The sequence below is a fragment of the Myotis myotis genome, unplaced genomic scaffold (genome assembly GCF_014108235.1).
Source record: "Myotis myotis isolate mMyoMyo1 unplaced genomic scaffold, mMyoMyo1.p scaffold_m19_p_2, whole genome shotgun sequence".
Lineage (NCBI taxonomy): Eukaryota > Metazoa > Chordata > Mammalia > Chiroptera > Vespertilionidae > Myotis > Myotis myotis.
In genome coordinates this window covers 87,216,274-87,233,470 of record NW_023416324.1, presented here as the reverse complement: position 1 = coordinate 87,233,470, position 17,197 = coordinate 87,216,274, and the positions used below count along the sequence as shown (strand labels likewise).

Below are 17,197 nucleotides of genomic sequence, written 5' to 3'. Positions count from 1 at the left end.
TTCTTTCTTGTTTAAGCTACTGGTTTTATTTGTTCGATTTTTGGTTGATGTAACCAAATCTAACCCTAGGTGACCCACAGCTTAATTGTTATTCTGTCACTCCTTATCAGAAATTTTAAATTAAAAAAAGATGTTGACAGAGAGCAACCATAATAGATTTCTCATGTCAATATTTGGAGACCTTAGAAAAATCAACATTCACAAGGTAAATAGTATTTTCCTGGCATGAGATAGCATTCTTTAAAAAGGTTGCTGGCCAGAGATCGTTTCCATAATTCATCTATGTGAACATCGTGTCTTATAATCTTTGCTTTTATTTTCACTCTATTACACTAGGACTTTTTTCTCTTTTGCAAAATTCCTTGGCCACATAATACCAAAAGTGAAAATGAAAATTTTTCATAGTGAGGTGACCATCAGCATCAGAAGCATTGGACTTGTAAATGCTCCATCAAACACATTTTGAAAATGGAAGACTTTTAAAATTCAACATATGCAGGCTGTTTTTGAATTTAAAATGGGTATACAGTCAAAGGTGTATTTATAATTACCAGTAAAGTAAAAAGCATGGCCTTTATTGTCACAAAATGTTTATCACTGAACTTCAGTCCTTCATCTCCTAAATATTAAGAATTTTCTCATAAACCCTGTCTTTCAACTTTTTGGAGAAGGATCTCTTTGTCCAACAGAAATATTCTCTCAGAAGAACTGAATAATCCAGGTATCATTGCTGCCCTCTACTATTTTATCGTCAAAGTCAAAAGCTAGCAAATTCCTGATGACAAAGTTGTATCTGCTAGTAGATAATGTCTTATTTCAGTGTAAGGCTGAATTAAATTATGTTGCCAAGGCCATCCTCAGCTTTAAACACCAGATTGTTGTCACTGGCCAATGTTTCCTCCTCCTGCCTCAAAGCCTCCTGGTTTGGACAGATGCAGTAGTCTTTTATCAGTCAGCACCATGTGGTGGGAGAGCTGCCCTCGGCCCCAGTGCGTCTGGCACTATTTAGGTGATAGCTGTAGCAAAAGTTTTTCTTCTCTTTAGTATCCAGTGCCTTATTATTAGCACTCTGACCTCCTTCTTGAGGGCTTTTCCACGGAGTGTAGACAAAGGCCATCCTAGCATCTGCTTGTCTCCACCTTCTCTCCATCTGTAGTGTTCCTTCTGCCCGATCATGACAAGCTGGTGCTCCTCAAGGTGCTATCCAAGCTGTGCTAGCATGTGAGTCACTCTCTGTGGGTGATGCCATGCGACCAGCACAAAACAGTTCCAGACCACAGAGAAGTGAGTACAATTTGGCCCATTGCCCATCATTTCCTTCTTCTCATCGCCAGCAGCTAGGCTCCCAGTTCTACTCTAGAGCTTTAACATTCCGTGCATTTCCTTGAGAAACACTCTTTTTTACCTCTTCTCTAAACAGTCACCCTTACAATTTGAAACTGTTAAGGGTTCCTAGAGATCATCTGATCCAGAGGCCGGTGAACTGTGCTCTGAGGAATCTTGGCAGTTGTGGGTCTAGCATAGGGAGAGGGCAAAGGCGAGTTCCGGCCTCTAACCCTACTTCCTCCCCAGTGCCTTGTCTCTAACGCTTACATTCTTGTCTCTCATAAGATTTTAGTCTAACAAAATGTTCCTTGGTGAAGAAAACAGTTTGCAAAGCGCTAACTTAGCCCATATCATTGTCATAAAGGGAACTTCATGAAGGGGCATTTTTTCCAAGCTCATCTAGCACAGTGGTGGCAGAACTAAGGCTAGAATTGTGTTATTCCACCACTTGTGTATGAGTGATCTAGTTTTTCTGCGTGTCTACCAGCATTAGTGTAATCACAATTTGTTATTTGAATCATTCAGTAGGTATGTGCTGGTGATTATATTACAACTTGTCTTTTTATTCTCATAGCAGGGTGTTTTGTAGAGCAAAAGTTTATAAATTTGACAAAGTACAATTTATCAACTTTTTCTTTTATGGGCTATACTTTTAGTATGAAGTAAAAATTCTTTGTCTGGTCCTGGGTACAGAAGAGTCCCTCCTACTTTTTTCTCCTAAAAGTTTTACATATTAAAGTTTTATATTTAAGTTTATACTACTTTTGAGTTAAATTTTTTATAGTATATATGTTGTAGACTTAGGTTCTTTGCCTTCCTCTGTCTCTCCCTCACTTCTTCTTTCCCTTCGTTTCATCCTTCCTTCCTTCCCTTCCTCTCTACCTCCCTCCCTCCATCCTTTCTTCTTACATTTTTTCCTTCCTTCCTTCCTTCCTTCCTTCCTTCCTTCCTTCCTTCCTTCCTTCCTTCCTTCCTTCCTTCCTTCATCTCTTCTTTCCTTTTCTATAGATCAATTTAGGGAGAACTGACAAATTTGCTATGTTGAAAGTTTCAATCCATAAACATAGAATATCTCTATGTATTTAAATCTTCTTTAGTTTCTTTCATCACCATTTTGCAATTTTCAGTATATAGGTTCTGTAGATAACTTTTAAAATATTTATACCTAAGTATTTTATTTTCTTCAAAACAGTAAACAGTATTGTGTTTTTAAATGTTGACTTCCACTTGGTCATTGTTAATACACAAAAGTGCAATTTACTTTTTTGAGTGTGGATCTTATATCCAATTAACTTACTAAATTTACTTATTGGTTTTAAGAACTTTTTGTCTATTTCTTAGAATGTTTTACATAGAAGATCATGTTTTCTGCAAATGGAGATGGCTTTGTTTTTTTGTTGTTCTTTTTTTACCAATTTGATTTCATTTTATTTCTTTTTCTTGCCTTTTATACTGTCTAGAACTTCTATTGAATAAGATTTGTGGGAGCATGTCTTCTGATCTGTCCCAGATCTTAGAAGGAAAGTTTTAAGTCTTACAAAATTTACAATGTTAACTGTAGATTCTTTTGTAGATACTCTTATGAGCTGACAAGCCCCCCTCTATTCCTAGCTTGCTGAAAGTTTTTATTATGAATGAGTGTTCAAATTAGTTCAATGTACCACCCATAATCATATTATAACTTTTCTTTAGCCTTTGATTGTTTCTTAAATGTTGAGCCAGACTTGCATATTTGGACTCAGTCTCATGTGGTAGCAGTATATTATTTGTGATGGATTGAATTTTATTATTTTGGGAGGTTTTTTGCATTTCAGTTTATGAGAAATATTTATCTATAGTTTTCTCTTTTTTTCTTCCTACACTGGCAGTCAGACATCCCTCTCACAATCTGGGACCACTGGCCCCTAACTGCACCCCCTGCCAACCTCTGTCTGCTGGCCTGGTTGCCCCCAACTGCCCTCCCTGCCAGCCTGGTATCCCCCAACTATCCCCCTGCCATCCTGGTCGCCCCCAACTGCCCCCCTCTGCCAGCCTGGTCACCCCTCACTGCCCTAACTGCACCCCCTGCCAACCTCTGTCTGCTGGCCTGGTTGCCCCCAACTGCCCTCCCTGCCAGCCTGGTATCCCCCAACTATCCCCCTGCCATCCTGGTCACCCCCAACTGCCCCCCTCTGCCAGCCTGGTCACCCCTCACTGCCCACCCCCCCCGCTGGCATGATAGTCCCATGAAGCCTGCTGTTCAGTTGTTTGGTTATCCCTCACTAACCCCTGCCGGCCTAGTCACCCCACTCAGCCTGCTGTTCAGTCGTTTGGTCATCCCTCACTCACCCCCCTGCTGGCCTTGTTGCCCCATGCAGCCTGCTGTTCAGTTGTTACTGTGAGGTCATCCTGACCAATTTGCATATTACCCTTTTATTAGTATAGATTTTTGTGTGTGCTGTCTCTGTTTGGTTTTGATATCAGGTAATATTAGCCTCATAATATGAGTTAGAAAGCATTCTCTCTTCTTTTATTTTATGTAAATGATTGTTTAAAATTGGTATTAATTATTCCTTTAATTGTTTAACACAATGTCTAGTGAAAGCATAAGAACCTGTAAATTATTCTTTAAAAGAGATTTTTATAAATTAAAAAATTCAGCTTCCTTAGTAGTTTTAAGATTATTCTGGTCATCTTTTTCATCTTGAATGAGTTTCAATAGCATGTGGTTTACAAAAAATTTGTCCTTTCTTCAAAGCCATTCTATTTATTAGTACAAATTTGTTTGTAGTATTCCCTTATTATCTTTTTAATGACTGTAGGATTTGTTATAATATAGCCTGTTCTATCTCTGACATTGGGTATTCCTCTTCTCTCCTTCTATCAATTTATTGATAAATGAAGGTTTATCAATTTATTTTTATCAATTGCTAGAAGTTTATTGACTTGTTAAAGAATAATCTTTTTGTTTTATTAAATTTTGGTTGTTTTTTTTCTAATTTTTTTTTTTATTTATGCTCTTAGCTTTATCATGTCCTTCCTTCTGCTTGCAATGCTCTTCTTTTTCTTTTCTCTTAAGGTAAGAACTTGGGTTATTGAGTCAATATCTTTATTTTTTAAATGAAAGCATTTAATGTTATAAACTTTCCTCGTAGCACTATAGCCACACCTCACAGATTTCAGTGTTCGGGGTGGACAAATGCAGGTTTACAGGTTTACAGTTTTCAGCATGTGAAACACAGTTTATTTTTATATTATTTTTTATTAGTTATAGTATTATTTTCCATATGAATAACTGTAAACCTACATTTGCTAATCCCTGTATTTTAATTTTCCTGTAGTTATACATGCATTTTTAATTTTTTTCTGAGACTTCCATTTTGACCCATGCATTATTTCATAGTGTGCTATTTAATTTTAGTGTGCTAGAAGATCTTTCTGTTGTCTTTCTGGTTTTGATTCTAATATGATTCTACTATGACTAGTGATATAATCTGCATGACTTTAATTTCTTTGAATTTGTTAAGGTTTATTTTATGACCCAGGATATGGTCTATCTTGGTGACTGTTCCATAGATAATTAAAAAGAGTATATATTCTGATTTTGTCAGATCTTGTGTTCTATAAATGTCAATCAGATTTTATGGATTGATAATGTGGTTAAGCTATTTTATATCTATAATTTCTGTCTAGTAGCTCTAACAATTGCTGAAAGTGGATAATGAAGTCTCCAATTATAACTTTGGGTTTATCTATTCTTCTTTCAGCTCTATCAATTTTGCATCATGTACTTTGGAGATCTGTTGTTTGATGCATACACATTTATGATCGCCGTATCTATTTGGTGGATTGATACTTTTATTAATATGTAAAATTCTAATTTGTCCTTGTTAATTATCTTTCCTCAGAAACCTACTTTCTCTGATATTAATATAGCCACTCCTGACATTTATTAAAATTATTTTTGCACAATATGTATTTTTCCATCCTTTGCTTTCATTCTATTTACATTAGGTTTGAAGTGAGTTTCTTTTACACAGTCAGATAATGGTTTTTAGATTTTTCCTTTTTAATGCACTCTGTCAATATCTGTCTTTTAATTGGTGCATTTATATATATATTTTAAAAATAATTATTGATTTGATAGAGTATAAGTATTCCATTGTGGCATTTGTTTTGTTTCTTATCTGTGCTCTCTGCTTCCCATTGCTCCATTTCTTTTGTCTTGCCTTCCTGTATGTTACTTGAATATAGTTTTAAAATTCTATTTTTTTTCTTTTTAGTGGTTTTGAGTATAGCTTTCTTAGCATAATTGCTTGCTCTAGGTGTCGCAATATACATGTGTAACTTACCACAGCTTACTAGTTTGATCACTTCAAGCAAAGTATAGAAAACCTACTTTCCTTGATGTTCCTTTCCCTGTCACTTTTAAAATACAACCAGGTTATTCCTGTAGATCCATTGAGCACCACATCAGATGGTACTATAATTTTTGCTTCAATCATAAAAAATGCTTTAAGAAATTCATGGGGTGAAGAGTGGTGTAGAGTACTCTATTATGTTTACCCCTATTTTTACCCATTCTGTTGTTCTTTTATTTCTAAAGGCTTTAGCTTTATTATGTTATCATTTAATTCTCTCAGTTTATTTCATACTGCTGCCATCAGTTCATTTTATCCTATTTCCTTAATATCCACCAAAAGAACACACTAATTTTCTAATTTCAACCTCTGACCTTTGCTCATAGTTTCATTCATAATCACAAGGCCCCTTGCATTCATTCTGCAAGCAAGCACTTTCCTTCCATAAGTTTATAGTCTGGTTGACAGTTTTTATGATCTCAGGAGTTTTAATTTTATTTATTTAACAAGTTAGGAAACATTTATCCAAATAATAACTATGGTATTTTAGCAATCTAAAACAAATGGGAAATTTTCGAAAGATAAACCAAGTATCAGCTGAAATCCCAGCTATAAAAGTACCACATGCATGTTAATTATTATTAGGGCAACGTGAGAAGATTCAACTACCTTTGCTTTTTTCCATTTTTGAGTGATCAGAGTCATAGGAACCATTACAGACTATTATGCCAAATATTAAAAATAATCTTTCAAACCCCTGAAGCCATTGTCAGCTTTTCCTTATAGTATCAGAGGGGTTTCTATATTAAATAATAGCAAATGATTTCAGATAAAATGCTTCTGCAAAAGACGCATTGGTCTTTTAGAAAAAGAGAATTCTTGACTAATATGTCATTATGAAACTTTTATCTGCTTACTATTGACTACAAATATTACTAATATCCCAAACCTTTTTGTTTTAATTTTAAGAAACTCAATTTCCAATAATAATGTCTTGTAACATTCATATATCAACCACTCTAACCTTTACATCAAGCTGTATTATATTTTATTATATTAACTTATCTGTGCCACAGTATTTGTTAGCTGAATGGAACCTAATTGGTAAATAATTTTAGCTTCATTTTTACAGATTTGCTTCTTGAAGTGTCCAAGGAAAAGAATACCCTGAATTGTCAATATTTTTTAGTTTATATTTGTATTCAAGTTTTGTTTTGCCCTATAAGTGTGGAAAGATGACTTTATTGTGATCTTCACTGTGTTCTAGCCATCAGTAACTTGTGATTTAAAAGAAATATGATTAGACAAATTGTAAGCAGAGAAAATGACTATACCAGCTTTTTAAAATAAATCAGAAGTTAGTTATTTAAGTTAATCTGAGTGCTGAGCTGAGAGACATATATGTTATCTAACATGGAGATCATTGGACATGTAACTATTCCAAGTTTGTTCATTGCTTAAGTTAATCAATTAGTAGATATTTTTGAGTGCCATTTGGAATCAGGTAAAATGAAAAGAACTATGCATATTTTGGTGAATAAAACACAACCCTTACTTTCATGGAGTTTGAAAATTATTGTAAAACAGCAATAACAAACAAAAAATGCACAAATAAATGTATAACTGTCAATTTTAGTAAGTACAAAGATGGAAACCAGCAAATAGAGTGACAGCATATTTGACTGGTATCAGGGAGTAGAGAAAGGGAGGTTATGTTTAAATGGGACTTTCTAGAATCTTACATTTCAGCAGTAAACTGAAGGATGAGAATGAGCTAGGTACATTGGCCAGAAGAAATCTTTGCAATCTAAAGTCCTCTTGCTTACCTACAACTTTAGTGATTTTTTTACCCATGAACTTGGATGAGTTAGGGTGTAAAATAATCTCTATCCGTGTTACACATTGCAGGATGGTTGTTAAGATGGTAAAGGAATTGCTGTTCTCCAAGACCCATTTCTACCTAGGCTAAGTTTAGTTTGTTGAATGACTTAGTGGTCAACATGTCTTCCATAGAACAAATTTGAAGCCTAATCTTAAATAGTCTCATAAAGCAGCCCTCCTTTCTGTGCTCAAGATCCACATATTTCCATGAAATTCAGGATGGAGACCTAGTATACCTAGCAGGGATAGAGTAAACCACAATGCAGCCTGTTTCCTGATCGATGCTGCAGCGCCTCCATTTGAGTGAAACTGAAAAGGAGCAGCCTGGGGTCATTCCCTGTGCTGAGAAAGTACTTGGATCACCCACTACAGTTTGCAAGGGTATTTTTGTTATTCTTTTCTTCCATCTTCTCCTTCCTTAAATGTTGCAGTAGTAGGAAAAAAAGAAATCATGGGAGAACAAAAACCAATATAGAGAAAATTCGTCTGTCGGTTAGATTTTAAATCACAACTTTTTAAGTCAGTCTTAATTCATGGGAAAAAACATGATTTTTTTTTAATTTTATTCCAATAAATGCCTAATACAGTGCTCTGTAAAACACAACTAGTGCTCTTCAAATGACATTACTTTATGATCTTCACAAATAATGTCATGCATATGAACTTTACTTTTCCATCTTTCAAATCTCTAAAGTCTTTTAGGATCCAACTAGTAGCTACTGTTTGTTGTACACTTATTATATGCCAGTTACTGTATGCAACATTATCTCAACTACACTAATAAAAGACAAACATGAAAATTGACCATACCTTTGCTATGCCTTAAGCCATGCCCACCAGCCAATCAGAGCAAGTGCATGCAAATTAACCCAACCAAGATGGCGGTTGGCAGCTATGGAGCTGGAGCAAGTAGGAGGCTTGGTTGTCCCAATGATGGAGGAAGCCAAGTTTCCCCCTTGCCGCAGCGGCTTCCCTCTCACCTGCCCTGGCCCACTCTGAGCTCCTCTCAAAGCTACAAAGTTTCAATTGTAGAAGGTAAATAAATCCCAGAATAAAAAAAGAAAAAAGAAAAAAAGGAGAGGCTGGGAGCTTCCATCACGGGGCTTGGCCAGCCTGAAAACGGCCCTCAAACCCTCACCCAGACTGGCCAGGCACCCCAGTGGAGACCCCCCCCAACCTAAAGGGGGTGTGACAAGCCTGAAAACAGCCGTCAGCCCCTCACCCAGGCTGGCCAAGCACCCCAGTGGAGACCTCCATCCTGAAGAAGGTGTGACCAGCTGCAAACAACCATCAGGCCCTCACTCAGGCTGGCCAGGCACTCCAGTGGGGACCCCCACACTGAAGGGGGTGTGACCAGCCTGCAAACAGCCATTAGCCCCTCACCCAGGCTGGACAGGCACCCCAGCGGGACCCCCACCCTGATCTGGGACACCCTTCAGGGCAAACCACCTGGCCCCCACCATGCACCAGGCCTCTATCCTATATAATAAAAGGGTAATATGCAAACTGACCCTAACAGCAGAACGACTGGGAATGACTGGTCACTATGATACACACTGACCCCCAGGGGGCAGATGCTCAATGCAGGAGCTGCCCCCTGGTGGTCAGTGTGCTCCCACAGGGGGAGCTCTGCTCAGCCACAAGCCAGGCTGCCGGCTGCCAGCACAGCGGTGGTGGTGGGAGCGTCTCCCACCTCCTCAGCAATGCTAAGGGTGTCCGACTGCAGCTTAGGCCTGCTCCCTGCTGGCAAATGAACATCCCCCAAGGGCTGCTGGGCTGCCAGAGTGATGTCTGACTGCCAGCTTGGGCCTGATCCTCTGGGGAGCTGGCCTAATCCAGCAGGTGGTCTTCCTTTTAGGGGTCCCAGACTGCAAGAGGGCATAGGCTGAGCTGAGGGACCCCCCCCCCTCGAGTACACAAATTTTTGCGCACCAGGCCTCTAGTTTAACAATAACCCTACACTAAACGTGGTATTATTCTCATTCTACATCAAGAAAACAGGCTCATAAGCAACTTATTGGCAGAACTGAGTTCAACCCAAAACTGCTTTCTTAACCACCTCCACATGACATGTTCTGTGGGCTGAATCTATAGCACAGCTAGGGAAGTAGATTTTATTTTTAGAACAGATTTAGATTTCCAGAAATATGAGTAGATAGTACAGACAGTTCCCCTGTACTCTTTCCCCTATTATGATTATTAACATTTTATATTCATGTCAGACTCTGACAGGAGGGAGATTTTCAGATACAATTTACTAATTTTCTTTCATCTCTGACACTTCTATTATAGAGAAAGGGCAAATAGCAATATTAAAATATTTACTCTAATTAATTTCCTTTTAATGTGCACAATTTTCAAATATATCTATCACAATTGAATCTAAGAATGAAGGTAACCAATTAATTTGTTACAATTAATGAACCAATATTGGTATTTTATTATTAAATACTAGAGGGCTGGTGCACAAAAATTTGTGCACTCGGGGGGAGAGGGGGCCCTCAGCCAGGCCTGTGCCCTCTCCCAGTCTGGGACCCCTCAGGAGATAACGACCTGGTGGCTTAGGCCTGCTCCCGGGTGGCAGAGGGCAGGTCCAATCCCTAGGTGCAGCCCCTGGTCGGGCTCAGAGCAGGGCCGATTGGGGAGTTGGGGCAGTGCCCCCTGTCATGCACAGAGTAGAGCAGATTGGGAGGTTGCGATGCGACTCTCAGTCATGCTCAGGGTAGGGCCGATTGGGAGGTTGGGGTGCTGCCCCAAGTCACACTCAAGGCAAGGCCGATGGGGAGGTTGCGGCGCCACCCACTGTCATGCACAGAGCAGGGCAAATCAGGGGGTTGGGGCGCCACACCCTGTCACACAGAGCCGCAGGGTGATCAGGGGGTTGGGGAGCTCCCCCTTATCAGGCACAGAGCAGGGCTGATCAGCGTGTTGGGGCGCCTTCCCCTGTCACACACAGAGCTGCAGGGTGATCAGAGGGTTTGGGCGCTGCCCCCTGTCATGCTGATCCCGGTGCTGGGAGACCTCGTGGCTCCGCTGATCCCGGTGCTGGGAGGCATATTACCCTTTTTCTATATAGAATAGAGGCCTGATGCATGGGTGGGGGCTGGCTGGTTTGCCCTGAAGGGTGTCCTGGATCAGGGTGGGGGTCCCCACTGGGGTGCCTGGCCAGCCTGGGTGAGGAGATGATGGCTGTTTGCAGCAGGTCACACACCCTTCAGGGTTGGGGTTCCCACTGGGGTGCCTGGCCAGTCTGGGTGAGGGGCTGAGGGCTGTTTTCAAGCTGGCACGTGACTGAAGCTCCCAACTGCTCCTTTTTTTCTTTTTTCTTTTTTTATTCTGGGCCAGCTTTAGCTCTGACTCCAGCTCTGAGGCCTCTGCTACTGAAAGCAGGTATCTGGTTTGTAGGTGTTCTATAATTGGAACAATGTTTCAACTCCAGCTCTGAGATCCCGGCTGGCTGAAAGCAGGTTTCTGGGGTTTTGTTTAGCTTCTATATTTGTAACTATGTTTCAAACTGCAATCTCAGAGGCCGGCAGTAGCAGGCGGGGAATATTGGAGTCCTCCGTCACTGAAGCAAGCAAGCCTCATGTTAGTTTCAAGCTGCCTGGCTGCCGGCTGCCATCTTGGCTGGCAGTTAATTTGCATATCACCCTGATTACCAATGGGAAGGGTAGCGGATGTACGCTAAGTACCATGTTTCTCTTTTATTAGATAGGATAGTTCATAGGTTGCATCAGGGTTTGCTGTTTGTGTTGTACCTTTTTATAGATTTTGTCAATGCTTAACCTCATGTATCCAGCATCACAGAAATATGCAGAATAGTTTCATGGCTTTAAAGTCCCCTGTGTTCCACCTGTTCATCCTTTTTCCCCATGAGTCCCTGACAGCCACTGATATTTTTACTGCCTTCATGGATTTGCCTTTTCCACAATGGCATAAGGATGAATTCATCCACTGTACAGCCTTTTCAGCCTAGCTTCTTTCACTTAACAATATATTTTTAAGTTGAACTTTACCCAATCCCTAGGTGCAGCTCCTGGTCGGGCTCAGAGCAGGGCCTATTGGGGAGTTGGGGCGCCGCCCCCTGTCACACTCAAGGCAGGGTTGATGGGGATGTTGCGGCACCAACCCCTGTCATGCACAGAGCAGGGCCAATCAGGGGGTTGGGGCGCTGCCCCCTGTCACTCACAGAGCAAGGCCGATAGGTGAGTTGGGGCACCGCCCCCTGTCACACTCAGGGCATGGCCGAAGGGGAGGTTATGGCTCTACCCCGTCACACACAGAGCAGGGCCCATGGGGGGTGGAGGGAGGGTTGGGGTGCCGCACCCTGTCACACACAGAGCCGCAGGGCGATCAGGGCATTCGGGCGCTGCCCCCTGTCACGCTGATCCTGGTGCTGGGAGGCATATTACCCTTTTACTCTATAGGATAGAGGCCTGGTGCATGGGTGGGGGCCGGCTGGTTTGCCCTGAACGGTGTCCTGGATCAGGGTGGGGGTCTCCACTGGGGTGCCTGGCCAGCCTGGCTGAGGGGATGATGGCTGTTTGCAGCTGGCCAAGCACCCTTCATGGTGGGGGTCCCCACTGGGGTGCCTGGCCAGTTTGGGCGAGGGGCTGAGGGCTGTTTTCAGGCTGGCAGGTGACTGAAGCTCCCAACCGCTCCTTTTTTTCTTTTTTTCTTTTTTTATTCTGGGACAGCTTTAGCTCTGAGGCTTGGCTCCAGCTCTTAGGCCTTGGATGCTGAAAGCAGGTACCTGGTTTGTTTGTGTTCTATAATTGAAACACTGTTTCAACTCCAGCTCTGAGATCCCGGCTGGCTGAAAGCAGGTTTCTGGGGTTTTGTTTAGCTTCTATATTTGTAACTATGTTTCAAACTGCAAGCTCAGAGGCCGGCAGCAGCAGGCGGGGAACGTTGGAGTCCTCTGTCACTGAAGCAGGCAAGCCTCATGTTCGCTTCAGGCTGCCTGCCTGCCGGTCGCCATCTTGGCTAGCAATTAATTTGCATATCGCCCTGATTAGCCAAAGGGAAGGGTAGTGGAGGTACAGTTAATTACCCTGTTTCTCTTTTATTAGATAGTTTATCAACCACCTGAAAACTTGCTTTCAAATGTGAGAACCTATTTTTATCTCACATAATCTTATATATTGTTATTATGCTTCCCCATTTTTATCTAAATAAACTGAGGCTTAGCATGGCTGTGTTAATTTTCCAAAGTTCCATATTTGGAAAGCATAATTGTTAAGTCCTCTGATTTCAAAAGCCCCTATATATTTATCATAAGAACTTCTATAGCTCATCATTTCTGGTGATGTATAAGATAACTTCTGTCACTGAATAGTTCTGATCTCACTTTATGAAACTGAGTTTTCATGTATACAACAAAAATGTGACAACAAAATTTTAGGTAAATAACAAAATTAAATTCAGAAGGCTACTTGGCTAGATTCTTTCATTTGGTATTGATGTTCCCAGGGCTAACATTTAGTTTTGCAATTCTAGAGAGTCAGTTAAGTTATAACTAACTACATCTTTAAGCCTAAATTTTACCTTTGCTTATTGGAATCTTTATCATGGACTATAGAGTACTACACCCAAAGCATGGTTGTTATCAACTTGTAAAGATAAATTATTTTGTTTATTTCACTTTAGGTCAGTCATCAAGCCTGTTTTCTGCTAGATAACTTGTGAAATCATTGCATATAAAGACAGAAAGGGCAAAGAATAGTTGGGCTGCAAATCTCAAGTCCTGTCTGCCAGCTACCCTCCTCAACACAGGAGTAATTTGGAATGGAATTTCTGCTATGTCCCTCCATTTTATTCTTATTTATACTTCTATTTAAGTAAATTTGAAAGTATAGTCAGGTGTACAGTGTTTGTGAGCACAGAATCTACAGCCACACTGCCTGGGTTCAAATTATGGCTTTATGTTTTTAATCCCTCCAAGTCTATGTCATCTCATGTGCAAGAGAGGGGTAATAATACCTCCCTCAAAGAGTAAATAAATTAGCACATAACAAGGAGATATTTGCACTTGGAAATAATCCAATAATGGCTGTAATATTATCTTGATTTTATTATTATCCAAAGTGAGATATGACTACATATGCCAGATTGTTTTTCAATAGGTTTTTTTTTCTTTGTATCTTCTTTCTTCACTTCGTTTCTCCAATATTTCCCTCCTTCTTTCCCTCCTTATTTTTCTGGTTCTTTCACAAATATTTTTTGAGCGAGTCCATGATGAGGCAAGGTCACATATATACCTCTACAACTTCTAACCTAGCAGTCCAGCTGTTAACTCTGCTACTCTTATGTTTTGTCAGACATCAGAGTATTTCAGGGGAAATATAAATGTTTTTCTATTTACCATATGCTGAAGCATGAGGCTCACCTAAATAGAATTGATAGGAACTATTCCCAATTGTTATGCCACAGCAACATCAATCTATTAAAAAGGCAACTATATTGGGATTAGGGGAGTCCCAAGATAAAACATGATCTTTACCTCAGCACCTGTTTTCTAATTAGGATTGCTTAGTGGCAATTTTCATCCAATAATTTAGTTAAATTTCATTCCTAAAGTATAAATATCCTCTGAAGGCGCATGGGTGAAGCTAAATCAATAACAGCATTATTGTAAATTACTTCATAATTATGTATTGATAAACAGAATAAGGTTATGTGATATCCATTTTCCATATCACTTCATACCACAGACAACTTAGTAGAAAATTGCATTCTTATGTTGTTTTCAAAACAGCTTTGTTTGATATAAAATGCATTTCATCATTTTAAAGCAATCTAATTTTAGCATAACACTCTTTGCCTTGCTTAGATTTCCACACCATGTTAGCTCAGGATATCTGAATCATATTTTGCTCTTTAAATGCTCTTAGGGAATTTTATATGAAAAAATTTAATGGCATATGGGAAAAAATCTTGCAAGTTGTTCTATGTTTCTGGCCTAACTAGAGAGTACTGGAAGACTGTAGGATGTCAAAGTATTTCAAACCAGTCTGCCTCCCATCTCTCCTATAACCCTGACAAACCATCAACTTAGAATGTTCTCTTTATCCACTGGTTTCTCTTCTGTACATTGTCTCTTCCTCCCCTGTGCTATTTATTTATCATGTACTGATTTATGCTGCCTGTGTGCCCTAGAATGTTCACAGTTGTCTGCTTTAAAGCTTTTTGTCCTATTTTCTGTAAAAGTGACCCAATTTTTGGTTGAGAAAAAATGGCCCCTGTACACATACCTATTAATTAATGTATCACTTGTTTCTTAACTCAGATATGTCCTTGGTATAAGCCTGTTCTTTGCTGACTTTGTTCCTCTCTGGGGAGATACACTGGGAGGATGTGTGTTTTAAGTGCAGGCACACTTGCCCCGGAATCTATTTTCAGCACTTACTAGATTTTTTTCCCTAACCAAGTCATTTAATCTCTTCCTATATGAAATAAAGCTAATACTTCTTCCTCTCACTAAAATAATGTTTACATGAGATTAAGCATTCATGACTAGTCTCGGTCCTTAACACTTAATGGGTGTTCATTATGTGGACACTGAGAAAGAAAATACCTACCATAAAGGGATCCTGTTGGCTTACTGGGAAAAAACAAACAAAAAACAACACAACACAAATACACAACAAATCAAAACAGAGCCTAGCAGCCATTTCTACACAGGGGCCAATCATGCAAACTGCAATTCAGGAAGAAGTCTCACTGAACTACCTGCCTCTGGAATCTGACTTATAAAATGATGAGTCTCTGAAATCTTATTTCAACCATTGAGACTGAGACTTTCCCATCCAATTGGAACTGCATAGCTATATCCCCATCAACATCTTTACCCAGCAACCAGAGTAACTCCATTCTAATGGGAAGTTTTGGACCAATCAAACTATGAGGTTTTGGAGCCCTTATTTGCATGAGGATGGACCAATCAGAGACCAGGAGCTGGGACTTTTGTCTATGTGAGTCAGCTCCCTTCTGGCTCTGGGAGCACAGTTCCCTTTCCACTGAAGACTGCATTTTCCTGGCTGAAACTCAAACACCAAAGATGTCTGGAAGATGTCTCTCTGAACCAGAACGGGTCAGCTGGGACCAGAACAGGTCAGTGGGGCCAGAGCAGACTGGCACAGAATAGAGCATACCAGAGAGGAGCAGAGCAGAGCTGTCAAACTGAAGAGAGACTGGGTCCCAGGGACGCCTCACCGCTGTGCTCTTCTCACAGCTGTGCTGTATTACATTGAGCTGTTTTGCACTAAATAAAGTTTCCTTCTTCACTGCACCCTAAATTGGGGATTCCTGTTGGTGTTGAATTGGCACCAACAAACATCAGTTGACAATTATGTGGTAGGAATTATTATGAGTAACAATAATTAATATGAATCACTCTGTAAATAAAACTTTCTCTTCACTATCACACTGTCTATCTCACCAGGTCTTACCTTCTCATCTTAAAATGATGGTCATTATCTCTGTGAGATATAGCTATGTTTAGATAAAGCAATATTTCTCAACCATCCATGAGTTTCTTCCTCAAATTTACTGAGCCAGAATCTTCAGAAGTGGCTGTGTTTATACACCCTCCACAGGGATTCTGAAGAGAAATCTGGTTAAGAAGAACCAAGCCAAACATGTGAATGGGGTTTGAAAATCCTCTGTCGGAAGAAGTTTTGCTCCTTCATAGTAATTAGCAGGAATCTTCAAGGAAAACTGCAATGTCAGATGTCCCAGGCAGGACCGATTACAAGCAGTAGAGAATTAGGAGAAACTTATATCATGCAGACCCTGGGCCCTTCACACATGCCAATTTCATATAAGTGACATCTAGTGACAACAAACAACAAACAAACACTTTCTAAGTGTGTATCCTCACGGGAGTCAGAACTGGGAAATTTTTCTTGATAGGCAGGCCCAGCAACGCTCAGAACCCCAGCATTAACTGCCTGTCTTAGGTCCCTCCCTTTCCTTCTTCCTGAGTCACCATGTGGGAGAACTATTTGTTTATCTCAGCTCACCTCCTTCAAGATGATTCCCTTAGCATCATGGACTCACCCAAAACATTCTTCTGCTTCAATGTAAAGCATTTTATTTTTTTGTATTGATTCAGGTATTGTGAATTGTTGCTTAGCAGGCCTTTGACTGTGACATTTAGACCTCATTCATAGTTAATTTTTAATTAATTCTAGAATCATGGCCTGCGTATCTCCAGACTATGCGTGGATTTTTTTTTCCTGAAATCCAAACTGGTATTCTGAATGATTCTTGGGTATGACTCCTCAAGATATATACAAGAAAGAAAAGTTGTGCCCTATATGCAACTATCAACTTAAATCAAAGACAGGAGAGAGGTGAGCTCAGGGGAAGGAGAAGATTAACAAATGCCTTTCTCACCTCTGAGTTAAATAGCAAATTCTGCCATTTTGAACAGTTTTACTTGCAGTTAGTTTCATACTTCAATTGCTTAGATAATCTTTTAAAAATTGACAAGCTCTTGAATGATTTTGCATTACTTTCTTTTTCTTTTTTTAATTTATAATTTCTTAATGTTGACATTTACAAGTGTACTTTCTCTTGATGTCTAACAAATATGAGTATTTGCATTTGAAATGCATAAAAAGTACAAAATGTAGCCCTGTTTTGAC

General features: G+C 39.9%; 1 long non-coding RNA gene across 1 annotated transcript in view; it reads left to right on the top strand.

Moving 5' to 3' along the window:
* The first annotated feature begins 1,013 nt into the window (after positions 1–1,013).
* LOC118677043 overlaps positions 1,014–17,197 on the top strand; it is a 54,804-nt gene continuing 38,620 nt past the window's right edge. Inside the window, exon 1 of the long non-coding RNA XR_004974309.1 lies at positions 1,014–1,284. This is a non-coding gene — a long non-coding RNA (uncharacterized LOC118677043). The remainder of the gene's footprint in view (positions 1,285–17,197) is intronic.